Raw genomic sequence first — 17,530 nt, 5'->3', positions numbered from 1 at the left:
ATGCTAAGTTTGATGAAGAATGGACAGTCATGAAGAAATATGATAGGTCAAAGAATACACGGTAAGTGTAGTAAACTTAGCAAGGTCTGCTTGTTCAGATTCTTCTTAGCATCTCTTTATCTTTGGAAATAAGGATGTTCCTTTCCTCTGGTAATAGGAATGGCATCTCTCACATGAGAGTTTTATGATCTCTTTCAGGGGAGAAGGATGGGAAGAAGACCAGAGTGACCTTCCTGCTTCTGCCATTCTATCAAATTCCTTTAGCTTGAAATATTCAATGTGCCAAAGTGCCATATTTGGGGCAGTGGGCCTTAAATTTCATCATAGATTATATGATCTTATATGTAGAAAAGTCTCCACAAAAAGAGTTATTTATTAGTTAGAGCTAATAAATGAACTCAGCAAAGCAGCAGTATACAAAGTCAACCTGCAAAAATCAGTTGCATTTCTATACACTAACAATAAACAATCTGAAAAGGAAATTACAAAAATATTTCCACTTATAATAGCATCAAAAAGAAAAAATACTTATCAGGGCACCTACGTGGTTCAGTTGGTTAAGTGTCATACTTCAGCTCAGATCATGATCTCACAGTTTGTGAGTCTGAGCCCTGTATTGGGCTCTCTGCTATCAGCATAGAGCCTGCCTCTGATCCTCTGTCTCCCTCTCTCTGCCCCTCCCCTGCTTGTACATGCATGTGCTTTTTCTTTCTCTTAAAAAAATCAACACTAAAAAAAATAATAAAGTACTCATGAACTAAGTTAATCAGTGAAGTGAAAGACCTGTAATAAAAACTGCAAAACATTGTTGAAAGAAATTAAAGAAGATATAAATAAATAGAAATACATCCCATGTTCATGGATTGGAAGACTTAATATTGTTAAGATGTCAATACTACCAAAGTGATCTACAAATTCAATGCAATCCCGACTAAAATCCCAATTTTTCAGAAATAGAAAAACCCATCCTAAAACTCATCTGAAATCATAAAGGACCCCAAATAGCTAAACCAATCTTGAAACCTTGAAAGCTGAAGGACCCAAATTTCCTGATTCCAAAATTTACTACAAGGTTACAGTAATCAAAACAGTGTAGTACTGGCATAAAGACAGACATATAGACCAGTGAAATAGAAATGACAGCACAGAAATGAACCCTCACGTATTGGGTCAACTGATTTTTGACAAGAGTGTCAAGACCATTCAATAGGAAAATGACAACCTTTACAACAAATGGTGCTGGGAAAACTAGATATCCACATGCAAAAGAATTAAGTTGGACCCTTTCCTAACACCATATGCAGAAAACTCAAAATGGATCAAAAATTTAAATTTAAGAGGCGCCTGGGTGGCTCAGTCAGTTGAGCATCCGACTTCAGCTCAGGTCATGATCTCGCAGTCTGTGAGTTTGAGCCCCGCGTCAGGTCCTGTGCTGACAGCTCAGAGCTTGGAGCCTGCTTCGGATTCTGTGTCTCCCTCTCTCTGCCCCACCCCTGCTCATGCTCTGTCTCTCTCACTGTCAAAAATGAATAAATGTTAAGAAAAATGTTTTTTTAAATTAAATTTAAGACCTAAACCTATAAAACTCTTAGGAAGAAAACATAGGGCAAATCTTCATGACATTGGGTTTAGCAATGGTTTCTTGGCTATGACAAAGAAGGCATAGGCAACAAAAGAAGACATAGGCAAATTGGACTTCATAAAAAATTAAAACATTTTCTGTATCAAAAGACAATATCAACAGAGTAAAAAGGCAACCTTGAGAATAGGAGAAAATATTTGCAAATCATGTATCTGATAAAGGATTAATATAATATATAAGGAATCTCTAAAACTCAGCAACAAAAAACAAACAACCTGATTCTAAAGAATTTAAATAGATATTTTTCCAAAGAAGATACACAGGTGGTCAATAAGCACATGAAAAGATGCTCAGTTTCACTAATCTTCAGGAAAATGCAAATCAAAACTACAATGAGATACCAACTCACATCCATTACAATGGCTACTATCAAAAAGGCAGAAAATAACAAATGTTGGTTAAGACTTGGAGAAATTGGAAATCTCATGCACTGTTGTTGAGATTGTAAAATAATATAGTTGGATAATAGTATAGTCGTTCCTCAAAGAATTAAAAACAGAATTACCATATGGTTTAGCAATTCTACTTTTGGGTGTATACCCCCCAAAATTGAAAACGGGATCTTTTTTTTTTTTTAAGTTTTATTTATTTATTTTGAGAGAGAGTGAGAGATAGAAGAGAGAGAGAAAATGAGTGGGGGAAGGCAAAGAGAGGAGAGAGAATTCCAAGCCAGCTCCACACCAGCAGTACAGAGCTCCACTTGGGGCTTGAACTCACAAACTGTGAGATCATGATCTGAGCTGAAACCAAGAGTTGAATACTTAACCTACTGAGCCACCCAGGTGCCTGGAAAACAGGGTCTTGAAGAGATAGTTGTATACCATCTTCATAGCAGCACTCTTCACAATTGCTAAAACACAAAGCAACCCAAATATCTGTTGATAAGCTAAATGTGGTATATACATACAATAGAATATTGTTCAGCCTTACAAAGGAAGAAAAATTTCACATATTCTACAACATGAATGAACTTTGAGGATATTACACATGTTAAATAAGGCAGTCACAAAAAGATAAATACTGTATGATTCTACTTGCATGAGATACCTAGAGTAGTCAAAATCATAGAGACAGAAAATAGAATGGTGGTTCCCAGGGGCTGGGGGGAGGGGAGAATGGAAAGTTATTTGTCAATGGGTTGAGTTTCAGTTTTACAACACAAAAAGAGTTACAGAGATTGATAGTGATGATTTGTACAACATAATAAAGGTATTTATTATCATTCAATTGTACACTTACAAGCATTAACATAACACTCGTTATGTTATATGTATTTTGCCACAATAAAAATATTGGCAAAAAGAACTTCACAGGTGATTTTCATGCCCTCCAAGGACTAAAACTATTAGACTTAATTCTCATCATATAGAGATCCAGGCTGCACACGAATCACTGAAATATAAAGCAGAAATTGATGTGTGTCTTAAGATGTACTGGCAACATATTAGAGGAATTGAGAGGAGGAAAATACTATTTTCTGTTAATGGAATCCGGGCAAAGTCCATAGAAGAGTACAGGACAATGAATCTGGAATTCGAACTCAAAAGACCCGGTTTCCTTGCACCTCCACCACTTACTATGACATGTGACACTGATTAAGCCTCATAACTGCTCAGGCCCATTTTCTCATCAGTAAATGAGGAGGACTGACATCTATGTCACAGGATTATCATGAAGACTTTAAACAATGAAGAGAGATGAAACATGCACAAAGAGTGATACTAGATCAGAGCTGGCAATCAATAAATGATAATTATGTCTGAACCTGAGCTGGCATTGAGTCAGGCCTTGAAGGATGGGTAGGATTTAAACATTCAGAGATGAGGGGGGAAGAGAATTTGGATAGAAAAAATAAAGAGCATTTATGGCCTGTATGGTTTTATAGCTATTTATATGCACACATCATAAAAAATATTTTGGAAGCTTTAAAGCCAAACAGGATATGGCTCTTGAGTTCAAGAAGCTAACAGTTACCTCAGTAATTTGTCAAACTAATATAGGCACTTTTTCTTTTTTCTTTTTTTAATTTTTAATGTTTATTTTTGAGAGAGAGAGAGAGAGAGACAGAGAGAGACAGAGAGACAGAGTGCCAAGTGCGGGAGAGGCAGAGAGAGGGGGAGGCACAGAATCCAAAGCAGACTGAGCAGTCAGCACAGAGCCCGATGTAGGGCTCAAACCCATGAACTGCAAAATCGTGACCTGAGCCCAAGTCAGATGCTTAACCGACTGAGCCATCCAGGGATCCCAACACTTTTTCTTTTCATATTCCTAATGTGCTACATGTGTTTTAATAGGTGTTTTTCTACCTTAACATTTTACATTATAAAAGTAATTGATGCTCATAAAAGTCCAAAAAGGAAAAAGTTATATAAAAATAATATAAAATAAAAAATACATAAAATAAAAATCACTCCTCCCACTTTCTTTCTAATTTCTGTCTTCAGAGGTAACTGTGATTAACATTGTGGTATGTCTCCAATCATTTTTTATGCATGTACAAACACATGACATCTATATCTATAAATGTCTCTATATATGTACATGTATATACATATACACTCTATATATTCTTTTTTGGTCTTCAAATGAAATCATACTTAGCCTACTGTTCTGGAAATTTCTTTTTATCCACATAACAGAGTGTTAATATCTTTCTATGCCAGTATGTATAAAGCAACCTCATTCTATGTAATAGCAGCATAGAATTCCATTTTATGAATGTTCCCTCATTAATTTAACCAGTCCTCTATTGATGCATTTGGATTATTTCCATTGCAAATAATACTGGAATGAATAACTTTTTTTTAATGTTTATTTAATTTTGAGAGAGAAAGAGACAGAGAGAAAGGGACAGAGCATGAATAGGGGAGGGTCAGAGAGAGAGGGAGACACAGAATCAGAAGCAGGCTTCAGGCTCCGAGCCGTCAGCACAGAACCGGTCGCAGCCCAAACCCATGAACCTTAAGATCACAACCTGAATCTCATGGTTCATGAGTTCAAGGCCCTCAGAGGCTCTGTGCTGACGGCTCGGAGACTGATGCCTGCTTCAGATTCTGTCTCCCTCTTTCTCTGCTCCTCCCCCACTCACACTCTGTCTCTGTCTCAAAAATAAATTCACATTTAAAAATTAAAAAAAAAAAAAAAAAAGAGCTGGATACCCAACAAACTGGGCCACCCAGGCACCCCTGCATTCTATTTATTTTTTTTATTTTTTATTTTTTAAAGTTTTTATTTATCTTTGAGACAGAGACAGAGCATGAGCGGGGGAGGGGCAGAGAGAGAGGGAGACACAGAATCTGAAGCAAGCTCCAGGCTCTGAGCTGTCAGCACAGAGCCTGACGCGGGGCTTGAACTCACAGACTGTGAGATCATGACCTGAGCTGAAGTTGGATGCTTAACTGACTGAGCCACCCAGGCGCCCCTCTATTTTTTTAATTTTATTTTGAGATACAGAGAGAGAGGGAGAGAGAAAGAATTCCAAGCAGGCTCCATACTGTCAGTGCTGAGCCAGATGCGGGACTCAAACTCACAAATTGTGAGATCACGACCTGAGCCAAAACCAAGAGTCAGACGCTTAACAGAGCCACCCAGGCACCCCAAGAATTCAAATTCTTAAAAATATATATTAAAATTTTTAAAATTAACTATAAGCAAAATATTAAATTCTTCTAGATTCCTGGATGTTTTGTTCCCAAAGCTCTTAGAAATGGCAGCCCAGCATGTTTCTCTGACTTTCTGTACCATGTGTCTGCTTTCTCTCTTACCTGTTGATGATGTGGCATGCTGACCTTCAGTAATGATTTAAATTATTAGAACAGAGGTTTTCCCAGGAAGTGGACTCTATGGCAGGAGGATCAATTTCTTATTGACATTTAGAAAAACAAATTTTCATAGAAGAAAAATATATTGATTAAACTGATTGCAATCTAATCATGTAGTATTCGACTCTTGAATACTTTTGGCATGCAACTGCTTCTAACTCAGTGTAGGTACTTCCAAATCCATAGGGCTTAAACATGATTTCTCTTGGTCTCCAATACCTGACACTTGCTTTTTCCTTTAACAGGATTCATGTATGACTTTTATTCAATCACAGACATGACTCTTGTAATCATGTCTTTCCCCACCACCCCAAGTACCATCTCTAAGAACTTATTCCTGATATTGCCCCTGGTTCAGTACTCTTTCCACTCTCCAATTCTCCATCTTAATCCTGATGATAATTCAACTTTACTTCCTCAAAGACACTTTTTCTCACTTCCAGTTTAGATCAGATTCTCTTGCCATACATGATAGGCTCACAGTACTTTTTTTCCTTTTATTTCTCACAGTTCATAATTATATTTGTGTGGTTATTTGGAAAGGCTGCCTCCCACATTCCATGAGCGACAGTTTCTGGTTTCTGCATTAGCTTATCATTTTATTGTCAGAGACTGATATTTAGTAGAGACTCAGTATTTGTTGAATGAATGAATGAATGAATGAAGTCCAAGCTCAAATCCCATCCTCTCCAAAAAGACATTCCTAACCTCTACAGCCACAGTGATAAATCCCTCTCATGATTTTGAGGCACTTATTGATGGTACCACTCATTTTCCCCATGAAATCATAGATTCATAGAGTTCTATAGGAATTTAGAGGTAGCAATCTTTATATTGTAAATAATGCAATTCATTGAAATAAAATTTTTGCTTTTATTTTTGTGAATACCATCATTAGTGATGGAGGGTTGACTTCTGAAATATTTTGAACAATCTTTGGATTATTTGTATGTGTAGAGATTTTTTCTCATGTTTAGCACAAATCTGTTTTGTGATTTTCACAACAAATTTGGTTCCTAGGCATAAACAAATGAGATCATTCGTTCTTCTAAAGATGGTCCTTCAGATAGTCAAAGATTGCTCTCTTGCACAATCAAAACACAACTCCTCCTTCAATTATTGCTATTATGCTGTGGTTTTCAGCCTCTTTCATCAGCCTGATTTATTCTCTTATGAATTTATTCGAGTTTGTCAATGTCCTTCTTAAAATAAAATTAATTTTGTTACCAGTAATTTTATTTTTTCAAAGGTTGCTATTCAAATGTCATGAGATAGTATAAGACTTTAAAATGTCTATAAATTTAGAGGTTCCTTTTTCTAAAAATAAATTTGTGACAATTCGTTAGGTCTTTAAGTTCAAAAATTTGAAAAGTTAATTTTAATTAAGTAACAGACACCTTTTCCTAGAAGCTGTCAAATGGTTGTTGGAAGATTGCTTAGATCACATAACCAGTTCTATTCTTATAGCTTAAAATTATCTGACTTGCTCTGACCACTTGCTAGTTGAACTTAAAAAGATTTTAAACAAATAAGTAACCAAATACTGTGCTTGTTTTGGTGTGAGGAAAAAATTTAGTCCTATGGCTATTATCTGCTAAGGAACCAAACCCAAGGTTTAATAATAATAATCAGCTCTTTCTTGCGCTCAACAAAATGTTTTGATGTGGTTGGTACCAGCCTCTGATGAGGGTATTAGCCTTCATTTGAAAAACAATCATTAGTTGGAGTTAGCATTAGAAACGTTACTAAATTGCTGATAATATCCGTCATTACCAGGTAAAAATTGACATTTTCAGTCCCTTACATATGATTTATCATCAATGCAAAGAATATTATAAGAAATTGTAAAGTTGCTCGATAGTTAAGTCTCAAAAGAAGGCAATAAATGTTACCAAAGAAAAAGTAGCAAATAGAATGATACAGAAATAAGTCAGAAGAGGTAAGGAGGGCTTGAGCTCCTCTACTTCTGAAATGGTTTTACTATCTGGCACATAGTTATGATCTTTAAATGTTTGCTAAATGAATAAAAATGTTCAGGCACTAGGGATAATTCTACAGTGGGGACAATATACTATAAGGAAGGTGGCTGGCTTAACCAGAGTATCTGGTAACTTATTTTCAATTTCAATTTTTCTATATTTTCAGTTTCATTATTTTTGAGAACTCAGTGTGAGTTTAACATAGTACTATAGTCGTTAAAAAAATACTCAAATACTTTTTAACATTGTGTAATTCAATCTAGTATAATCCAAATTTATGTATTATATTTTTCACTAGTTACTTTTAATATAAAAAAAAGAAGGAAGAGAAAAAGTTTTAAACGTTCAAAGATGGGATGTTCCTTGAATAAATTGCGCTAGAGCCATATGTACAAATTTGTAGAAATTAATTTATTGACGTAAAAAGATGTTCATGATATTGAGTAAAGAAGAACTAGTTACAAAATAATATTTAAGGAATAACAACAAAATACACAAGAGTGAGAGACTGGAAGGGGATACAGTAACATGTCAGACAGCTCTGGGTAGTGGTTTTTTATTTCTTTTCCTTTTTCTCTTTCTTCCTTTCCTCATTTCTCTCCTTTCCTTCCTTCCTTCCTTCCTTCCTTCCTTCCTTCCTTCCTTCCTTCCTTCCTTCCTCCTTTCCTTTCCTTTCCTTTCCTTTCCTTTCCTTTCCTTTCCTTTCCTTTCCTTTCCTTTCCTTTTGTTCCTTCCTCCTGCTCTCTCTCTTTCTTTCTTTTGAAAAATTCACTTGGGCTATTTATATAACAGTATTTTAAAGTAGCCCATAAATGAGCTCTTGGCCCAGGATAGAGACAGCCATAACAACATGTTCAAGTAACAAAATGAACAAAAGAACCTTTGGAATGCACCTGGTTGTTAAAAAATAACATGTTCTTTTCCTTTTTTTTTTTTTTAAGATTCTAAGAAACTCAACTTTTTCTTTAAGGACTTTTTTGCTACCTTTCCTACAAAAACTACCAGATTACTTCTTGACCTCTACTTTGAGACCTCTACTTTGAGGAAGTCTTGCTGTACAATATTGACTTAGTAGCTCTGATGCTTACAGGTACTTTTTTACCTGAACATTATATCCTAAATACTGTAATTCCTGTATTGCTTACACATTTAAATCTATTCCATCCCTGAATTACAGTATATATTCTTTACATAAACTTTCAAGAGAAAAGGCATTCATGATACAATTTTATATTATCTGTCTATATAAAATATATGGATATATCCTATAAGCAATAATTGAAGTTTGAAAAATATTATCACACTTGCAATTTTCATACTTGCAAAGAGCATGTGCTAATTTGAAATTATTTTCAGAAGATCTGTCATAAACCAAATAAGTACGTGAGACAACCCAGGACAACTTCCTAAAATTTTCTTCAAAACGAAGGTAGGTGTTTATGTTGCGGGTCCAACTTGTTACCAATGAAAGCCTAGCAACAGCTAGTAAGCCTACTCCATTTTATTTATTATGATAGGAACAGGCGTCATAGACATCATGTTAATTGAGGTGAGCACTATAACTTCCAAACTCATTTTAGGTTAAATACAAAAATTCTACACTAAAGTAAAGCTGTTTTGATTTGAGATAAATCTATAATAAATTTGGAAATGTCCATGTGTTTATTACTTTACAAGCAATTATTCAGAGTCCGTTATCTGCTGTGCTCTGTTTTAGGCACTGGAGTACAAAAATGAATGTAGTATAAAATTCTTGCCCTGAGGGAGCTCACATTTTAGTGAGGGTGTTGTTTTTTTCTCTTTTGCAGGTATTTAATATATGGTTTTCATATACAGATACAGAAATATTGTGTTACAGGACCCAAAGAAAAAGAAGAAACATTAGTTGCAGACTCTAGAAGTGGGTTTGTCCTGCATGTATTATGAATTGGTTGTTGAATTAAATTAGTGGTTCAGAAGTATCTATTTAAATCCATATTGTTGACATTACAGTGAAAGCAGTGAAACTTGTCAGCAGATGATTAAGTTTTATGGTTGATGTCCACACTTTTGTAGCTTGGGAACAATATCAAGTTTCTGGGAAAAACATCCTTCCTCTCTCCCCACCCTCCCTCTATCATATTAAATCAGGGTCTCAGCCTATTGGTGTTAGTTGTATTCTCCAAATAAAGATGTATCAAAATCATTCTTTTTTCATTTTCCACTTTATATGAGAAGAGTTACTTCAGGTTTTTTTTTTTTTTCTTTCCTCCTGGGACAGGAAGCGTTTAGATTGTTGGTTTATTATATATTCCACCAGGGAAAATCTGCACTTCCTTGGCTACTTTTTCCCTTCCCAAGACCACCAGTTAGTGGTATTATTTCTGGTTGAATGGAACACCCTTTACAAGCAGCTGGAGGAGGTGTGCATGTTCCTAGATTACTGGCTTTCCACTGACTAGTCTTTTAGGAAAGCTACACTGTTCCCACGGAAATTAACAACCATTCAACTCGGACTGGGTTGAAATCTTAAGGCCAAAGTTGGGGGGGGGGTGGGAAATTGGATCTTTATGGGTTGGGTTACTGCTTGAGGAGGGCAGGCGGGAGTTTGTGAATGGATAAAATGTCAAAATGGGACTTTATTAAACGACTCATTAAAACTGCACGAAAAATGAGCCTCCTCTGGTCCCAAAGGATTAAAAAAAAAAAGCTTCAAAAACCCAACTTCAAACAAAATTTAGGAAATGTAGGAGGCATAAATTCCATCTGGGTGCTTGCAAGACCACCTCCCATGTCGCCTCAAGCCAAAAACTGGGCATAGGTGTGAGAATTTTGCAAAAACAGCTTCCAAAACTATTTTTCGATGCGAAATGGTGCGCCCCAAGAACTTCAGGGTGGAAAGCAAGTCAAGCAGCCGAACGTTCTCCCTAGACTGCTAACCTTTCCGCCTTTCCCACCCCGCCACTCCCCCTTCGCCGCAGCCTCCAGCCAGGGGGCGTTTGTTTACGTGACGTCAGCCGTAGTAAGCAGTCCCCGCCCCCGTTTCCCTCTGGCCGCCTCGTTTCCCGCGCCGCGGCGCTTCTCCCCTTAAAAGGACAATAGAGGCCCCGGGAGCGCGCGCGGCCGCCGGGCCTTCTCCCCTCCCAGCCCTCAACGCGCGCGCGCCCGTATGCAAATAAGTTCGATTCAGGAGAATTTTGCACCAGGAGACGCGCGTGCGCAGAGGGAAAGCGGAATCTACACCTTCCCGGCCAGCGGTAGCAACTGCAGAACTGCAGGAGACAATCTTTCTAGACAAGGCAGTTGAGGAGGAGGGAGCGATTAGAAGGGGGGGGGGGCTGGCTTGGCGTGCACTCCAGACCTCGGGAACGTTATTGTGCGTGGAACGGCTGATTTTGGAAGGTGAGTGACTCTAACCAGTACTCTGGTGCAAAACTGTCTCACGAGGCTTTGATTTCAGAGTGTTTTTTTTTTTCTCTTTTCACCTCCCCCCCACCCCCCAGTCCTTCCACACACACAAGCACACATACGCACGCACAGGAAGTTTTGTCTTGGAGATGGCATTGCTGGGAGCAATGTTCTCGTGATCTTCAGACCCCGGGTTCTTTTGTATACATGTTTAGTTTGCCTTTTCTAATTGGGTAGGGTAGTGGAGGCAAACCGAAAGTCTTGGGGTGGGGGAAGTGAGTGGAGGCTGCAAACGACTGAGGAGTCGCCGGAGTTGAGGGATCCACGTTGAAGGTGACAATGACTTTTCTTAGCCGTAGTGTTCTCTGGCGAAAAGGAGGCGGGTGGCTGGAAGGCCCAAGAGGAAAACGACTTGCTGGCAATCGCGAAGGGGCCCCGGGCCGGTGCATCCGCGTGGGCGCGCGCCTCGGGAGTGGTCGGGCGCCGTGGTTGAACCTCGTGGTTTAGTTTCGTTGCAGCCCCCCTGCGCCTGTTTGAGAAGGGTGGACAATGAGCGCCGTAGGCTCGGAAACTTAAGTTGCCGTCTACTTGCGAGCTGGCGGGCGTGAGAGGGTTTAAATCGGCCTTTTGGGTCAGCGCCGGGGGTGGCCGGAGTGCACGCGGCGTGGCGTTGTTTGCCGAACTCCGGAGGGATGCGGATGCGACAATGAGAGCAACACGCGGCCGCTCTGAAGCAGCCCGGCTCCCAAACGCCTCCCCCCCCCCCACCCCCCGGACCGCGCCCAGGCAGCGCGGGGGGCCAGTGTGTCTGTGGAGCCTCAAGTTTTGCTCGCAATTTAGTCACCTGTAGCGTAGATGTGGGCGCCACGGTGAGGGCTTTCTGAGGCGACTGTGTGCGGCTTAAGATGGCCAGTCATAGCCAAGTTGACTTGGGGATGGAGGCAACGGCGTTGTCTGCGCCGAAGGAGTGAGAGAACTCCGGAGGGCACTGCTTTTTGTGCTCTACATGACAGACCACGTGCTTGGGGCTGCGACCCTGGTTTTCGCCGGAGGTCTGTGTGAGTGTCCAGATCCGGGCCGGCAGCGAGATGCGGGCGCTGTCGGGGCCGGCCGGCAGGACAATGTGATTTGCTGATGATGGCGTCTTGCCAGTTTAAAAAGCAGAGTGAAAGTCGCCAACTCTCCGCTGATGCGGGGCGGGCAATCGGCGTTTCTCATCAAGGACACTGCAAAACTTTGATTAAATGGGCCTGCTGCTGAGGGGAGGACGGGGGGAGAGGCTCCGGACTCTCGGGGCGCGGGGTCTGGACCTCTCCCCGGGGTGATCGTCAAGTGTCTCGCCTCTGAGAAACAATCCGACATCCCTGATGCTGCACGTAGGCAGCGCCCGGCTGGACAGAAAACAAAGAGCTGCATGTGCCCGTGCGGGCCCCGCCGGCGCTCGGGGCGGCCGCCGGGCGGAGGGCCGTGTGGGCCGGGCCCCCCTAACTTCGGGCGAGTTTCGAGAGGGGCTTTTGTCCCTCAGCCCCTCGCAGGGAAACTTTGGCGGCCGTGCTCGCATGAGGTGCCATGCTGGTGCGCGGAGAGGCGGCGTGCTCCGCGCTCCGGGCGGGCGGGGAGGCGGCTGCCTCGGGGCCCCCGCGCTTCAGCACGGGCGTCGAGGGCCGCGACAGCCGAGGGGCCGGGAGAGCGTGGCCCCGACTTCTTGGCCCGTTACCCGTGGTCCGGAGTTTGTGTCTGGGAGGTCTGTGGATTCGCCTTTGAAGTCGAACTGTTGCCATGTTTGAATTACGTCAGGGCAAAGCCATGAGGAGGAACAAGCCCCGGCAGCGCGGCGTGCGGGAGGCGCGGCCTGCGGGAGGCGCCGGGCGGGCGGGCGTGCGCGGGGGCCCGTTGTTCCGGCGCAGGTGAGGGAGGAGGCGGCGAGGGACGCGGGTCACCTCCTGCCGCCCTCGCCCAGGCGAGCGGCTCTCCGCAGGAACTTTCTTTCCGACCCAAGTTGTTCTATTTACCAACAAACCCACCGGGGAGCGTTTCTATTTGCTGCCGTGGTGCCTCTCTCGGCCGTCATCGCTTGCCCGAGGGGGAAGCGCGTTGGGGGGGGGGAGCGGCGAGGGCCGCAGGAGGACTGGGGAGAGGCATTTTGCTGCTTTCGTGGAAGCCGGCGCATGCGGCGAGCACCCCCCAAACCCTCGTAGCCGAGCCGTGGCTCGCGCTTTCAGGGGACCCAGCCCCGACGACACACGAAAAAACCACCGTGGGGAAGTTTCGGGGCTCCCCGTTGTCCTACAAAGGGAAGTGAGGACTGTGGCTGAATTGTGCGTGCCGCTGTTTTCTTTGTGTGTTTACGTGTGGGAGGGGGATCCGGGAGGGGCGAGGTTTGTTTTGGTAGCGGGTGGGGTTGGTTTATTGGGGTGGGAGGGCGGTGCAGAGTTTGTTCTGGTAACGAGACCTAGTAGATTTCTTTGTTTTTATTTTCTCCGTCTAACCTTAGGTAACTACAGACAACTGGGAAGACTAGGAATTAGTGACTAGAACAACACGGATCCTGTGCGAGACAGTTTTACCCCAGCAATACTCCCCCTGCCCCCACACCTCGGGTTGTCCTAAGGAAGATTAAAAAGAAAAAAACTTTTTTCTTTTTAATTTTAGTAATTAAAAATATGAGTTTGACCTTGTCATTAGAAGTACACTGAAAGCACCTGTTTTTGTACTGGAGTTTGCCAGACTTGAAAAGCCTTTTAATAATGTATGTCGCAAAACCGAACACGTTTTTTTAGTTGCTCAATCTAAATTAAATTAAAGTCTGGGAGTTTGTTTCCGTAGGAGTTGGAGAAAAGCCTGATGGCATTTAAAATATTTATATAATGATTTGGGGAAGGGGAAAATCGCCCCTTTGCCCTAAAGGTATGCCGGCTCAATGTTTGGTGATTGTTCACTGCTTTATCTTAGGATGACCTTGAAGAAGCTAGCACGTGGAGAATTGGGCCTTGGAGATTTTATATGGGGGTTGGGAAGGAAGCTGCGGGGGGGGGGGGCGGTGACAGGGTAAAAGGCTGGATGTCCCTGCTAGCTTCTTCCTAGTTCCTATAAACTGGGGTTGACCTTCTGGTTACCCCTCTTAGATTTTCTTTTCAAGCCAATCTTTTTTTTTTTTTTTTTTTTTTTTTTTTTGGTATGTGGCCCCAGGCATAGCTCAAAAATTATGCTGGTTTGACACATGGATGCTTCTTTGGTATTTGGGGTTTGCCTGCAGTCTAGACATCCGATAAGCAGCACTGTATCTGCTGCTGCTTTCCAGATTTCTCCTGCATTTGGATCATGTTTAAGGGTTAGAATCTAAAAGTGGTCGTTACCAGAAAATAGTATCTTTAGATGCCACACCCAGACCAAAAATCTGTACAGATTGTGCTTCTCATTGTTTTGTTACTAAACAGACATGTTTCTCCCATGTTTTGGTGACCAAAGTACAAATACTTCAAGGCAACTTTTAATACTGTAGTAACAGTACATATCTGCAGTGGATAGAAAGAACATGTCAAGAAAGTGAAAAACTTTGTATGGCTTTCCCTTTGGGCATTTATTTCTCTGTGATTATTTAAGATGCATAAGAGATGTTTTGTAAGCACACTAAGATTCGTTCATTTGTTTTTCTTAATCAGTATTTTATACCTGGGTTTACAGCTAGAATTTCAATATCCTGGGAAATTTCAAATACAATAGAGCTTAATTTTTGTTTTAAATATCACATGATATGTGCAACGGAGATTTGGTTTATCAAGGTGAATGAGTTGAGAGTGGGAAAGACCAATAGACAAGGTCTACTGTTTTCCTTCTTGCATTACTTTTTGCGGGAGTTTGGTGATGAAAAGTTCAATAGGTAGTATATTTTAGAACCCTGGTGGGCAGCAGGCCTCAAGACTGCTGTTGCATAGTTTTCTTAACTGTAGATCTGGAACCTGGATGGCTCGTTTTTTTTCCCCCGAGTTGTAACGAGGCCCTAGAAAAAGCTGGCTCATGGGGCTCAGACTCTAGCAGATTTATGTGAAAAAGCAATTTGATAATGATTTTCCATGTAAAATCAGTTTTTCACCGGTGAAAGCTTAAGCTTAATTTGAAATCTAAACCAACTTCATAAGCTTTATTAGGACAAGTTAGTTAATTTACCATGCCAACACATAGTAGGTTGCTTCAAAAATACAACTTTTTTTCTTCCTTACTGGTGCTGGGAATATAATTGGCTGAGAAAGAAGGGAACACCTTCGTTGAAGTACTAGTTAGTTTGGAAGTCTTGAGTTAAAATGCCTAGGTTGCAAGGCTGTGCTCATGTTAAATAAGTCACTTTGTGGTCATCTGCAAAATAGCAATACCTACTTCATAAGGTTGTAAATAATTAAGCAGGTAATATGCTTGGTAAATACTGGCTGTTCTCACAACTTGGGAATAGACATTTTACAGGAGACAAAACTGAGGCCTGGGGCCAGTGACATTGCTGGGGGAAATATTCAGTAAATGTTGAGTGGAAAGAATGAGTATCTTTGGCCCTCTTCCCCACCTTCAGAAACTGGTTCTGGGAAGACATTATTCTGATTCAACCATTTTACATCAAAAACTTGTGGAAATGGAGAGGATGCCGTTTTCTGTTTTCCTGATTTCTCTTGTCCACAAGAGACCTGGATTTCCCATACTTAATTTTGACTCTGGGAGGTTATAAATTGAAAATATTTCATTGTCTTTTAGCTCTTCAGTTTCTGTTTTAGTTGAGTCTGCAACTAAGATTTTCTGTATTATGGAAATGATCTGGGAATGCATCTAGTCCAAGAGAAGGCAGTTTGTTTTCAAGGGAGGTTTTCTTTTTGCACCAGAAGTACGAAAGTTGCAGTTAATCTAAAATGATGCGTTTCTAGCTTTGTATTGTTTCCACCTATTATAAGTTTGATTTGTTTTAATGTTATTTTAATTTGGTTCATGTTAATGTATGGTGAGTTTAAACAGCTCTCGTTTTGAGATTTATTTTGCCCCTGATCTTTTCCTCCCCACCACATACTTTCTTCAAATAAGCAATAAGTATTTTTCTACCAGTTGTTATGAAAGCATTGAGTTATTTATTATTAATCTTCTCTAATTAAAGTAATTCACTTGGTTTACATTTCCTGTAAAGCTTTGAACCTCACAATTTTTTTTATACAAAAGTCTCTAGACTAAATGTTAAAGAAAAATGACTCCATTAAATTAAAAACACTAGTTTTTAAATACACCTCTTTATTGTGGACACTGTTTCCCATTCTGTGCATTAAATATACTATTCAGATCTGTTTTGCCTATCCCAGTCTTCAGGTATTAACAAATTCTGCCAGTGTCTGTATACCATGTACAGTCAGCACCTGGTTGTAATATAAGACTTAGTTCCTGCCTTGCAACAGTTTACCATTGAGTAGAGGAGATAATAGAGCAAACAAGTATGTGAAAATCTTGTGTTAGGTGTTACAATACACATATAGACAGATTTTGTTAAAAATTGTTAATTCCTGAGTTAAGGGGATGAGGGAGAAACCATCTCAGGTAAAACAACCTGAGTAGAGATGTGGCTAGTTAATAAAGTTCTTTTGACAATCCTGGAATATCAGGATTCCAAGTTCGGAGCAGCTGGTAGGCAGGGCCAGATCCTGAAAAGCTTTGCATTTCTTGCCAAGAAGTTTAGATATTATCCTGAAGCCCATGTTGATACTTTGGAAGAGATGATTGTTTGAGCTTTAGGAAGGGATCCCCTGTTTGAAGGTTCTGAGGAAGTCGGTTATGAGGCTCCAGCACCACGATGAAGGACAAATAGGCAGCAGGGACAGAAGGGACATGCACCCGAGAAGTGAAGGAAGAAACAGAATTTTTAAGGATTTCATAGTGGACATGTTGAGGGTCATGCAGAAGATGAGAAGGGAGAGCCCAGTTGACTTCCAGATTTTTTGTGTGACTGTATATGTGATGACCAAGGTTAGGTGAACACTGGAGGAACATGTTTGGGAGAGAAGATTATGTAATTAATTTAGAGTGTTTAAAGGTTGGGACTTGCCAGTCCTTGTGTTGGTGCTTTACAGATCGTACTCAGAAGAGTTGGGATTTATCCTTATTTTATAGGTGAGGAAATGGAAGGGTCAGACAGCTTAAGGAAATTTTCTGCGGTTTGGGTCAGACCAGATATGTATGGCTACACTCCCTTTCTTAATATTTTTCTCAAGTTCAGAAAGGAGAACAGCTTCACAGAACGAATATAGTCCAATTTCATGATGTTAAAATCTCCTAGAAAAGACCCAGGTTTCTCTTCGCATAAACCGGAACTTAAAGCCTTCAGAAATCAGGATTCTACCCTTAGTTTAATTTGTTGGACATATCCTGGGATAGTGTTTATATATTTTTAAAAAATGTTTATTTATTTATTTTGAGAGAGAGAGAGAGAGAGAGAGAGAGAGAGAGAGAGTGTGAGTGTGGGAGAGGTAGAGAGACAGGAAGGGAGAATCCCAAGCAGGCCCCGTGCTGTCAGTGAAGAGCCTGATGCGGGGATTGATTCCACGAACTGTGAAATCATGACCTGAGCCGAAATCAATAATTGGACACCTAACTGACTGAGCCACCCTGGTGCCTTGAGTTTATATTTCTGTGTGTAAGTCTTTTAAGTTCAAGGGAATAAGTGGTATATAGACACTGGT

At 40.9% G+C, this 17,530-nt stretch overlaps 1 protein-coding gene across 4 annotated transcripts in view; it reads left to right on the top strand.

Moving 5' to 3' along the window:
• Positions 1 to 10,635: 10,635 nt before the first annotated feature.
• SINHCAF (SIN3-HDAC complex associated factor) overlaps positions 10,636 to 17,530 on the top strand; it is a 35,220-nt gene continuing 28,325 nt past the window's right edge. Inside the window, exon 1 of one of the 4 annotated variants that reach the window (XM_015074952.3) lies at positions 10,636 to 10,823. The gene's annotated coding sequence lies outside the window, so the exon portion shown is untranslated. Of the gene's footprint in view, positions 10,824 to 10,927; positions 11,163 to 12,427; positions 12,574 to 12,944; positions 13,148 to 17,530 lie in introns of those variants that run through there. The other 3 variants (XM_015074953.3, XM_053226111.1, XM_015074951.3) reach the window with 3 other exon arrangements.

Source organism: Acinonyx jubatus, chromosome B4 (assembly GCF_027475565.1).
Source record: "Acinonyx jubatus isolate Ajub_Pintada_27869175 chromosome B4, VMU_Ajub_asm_v1.0, whole genome shotgun sequence".
Lineage (NCBI taxonomy): Eukaryota > Metazoa > Chordata > Mammalia > Carnivora > Felidae > Acinonyx > Acinonyx jubatus.
Note: the sequence above shows the minus strand (reverse complement) of the source record. Positions and strands in the feature narration are given on the sequence as shown.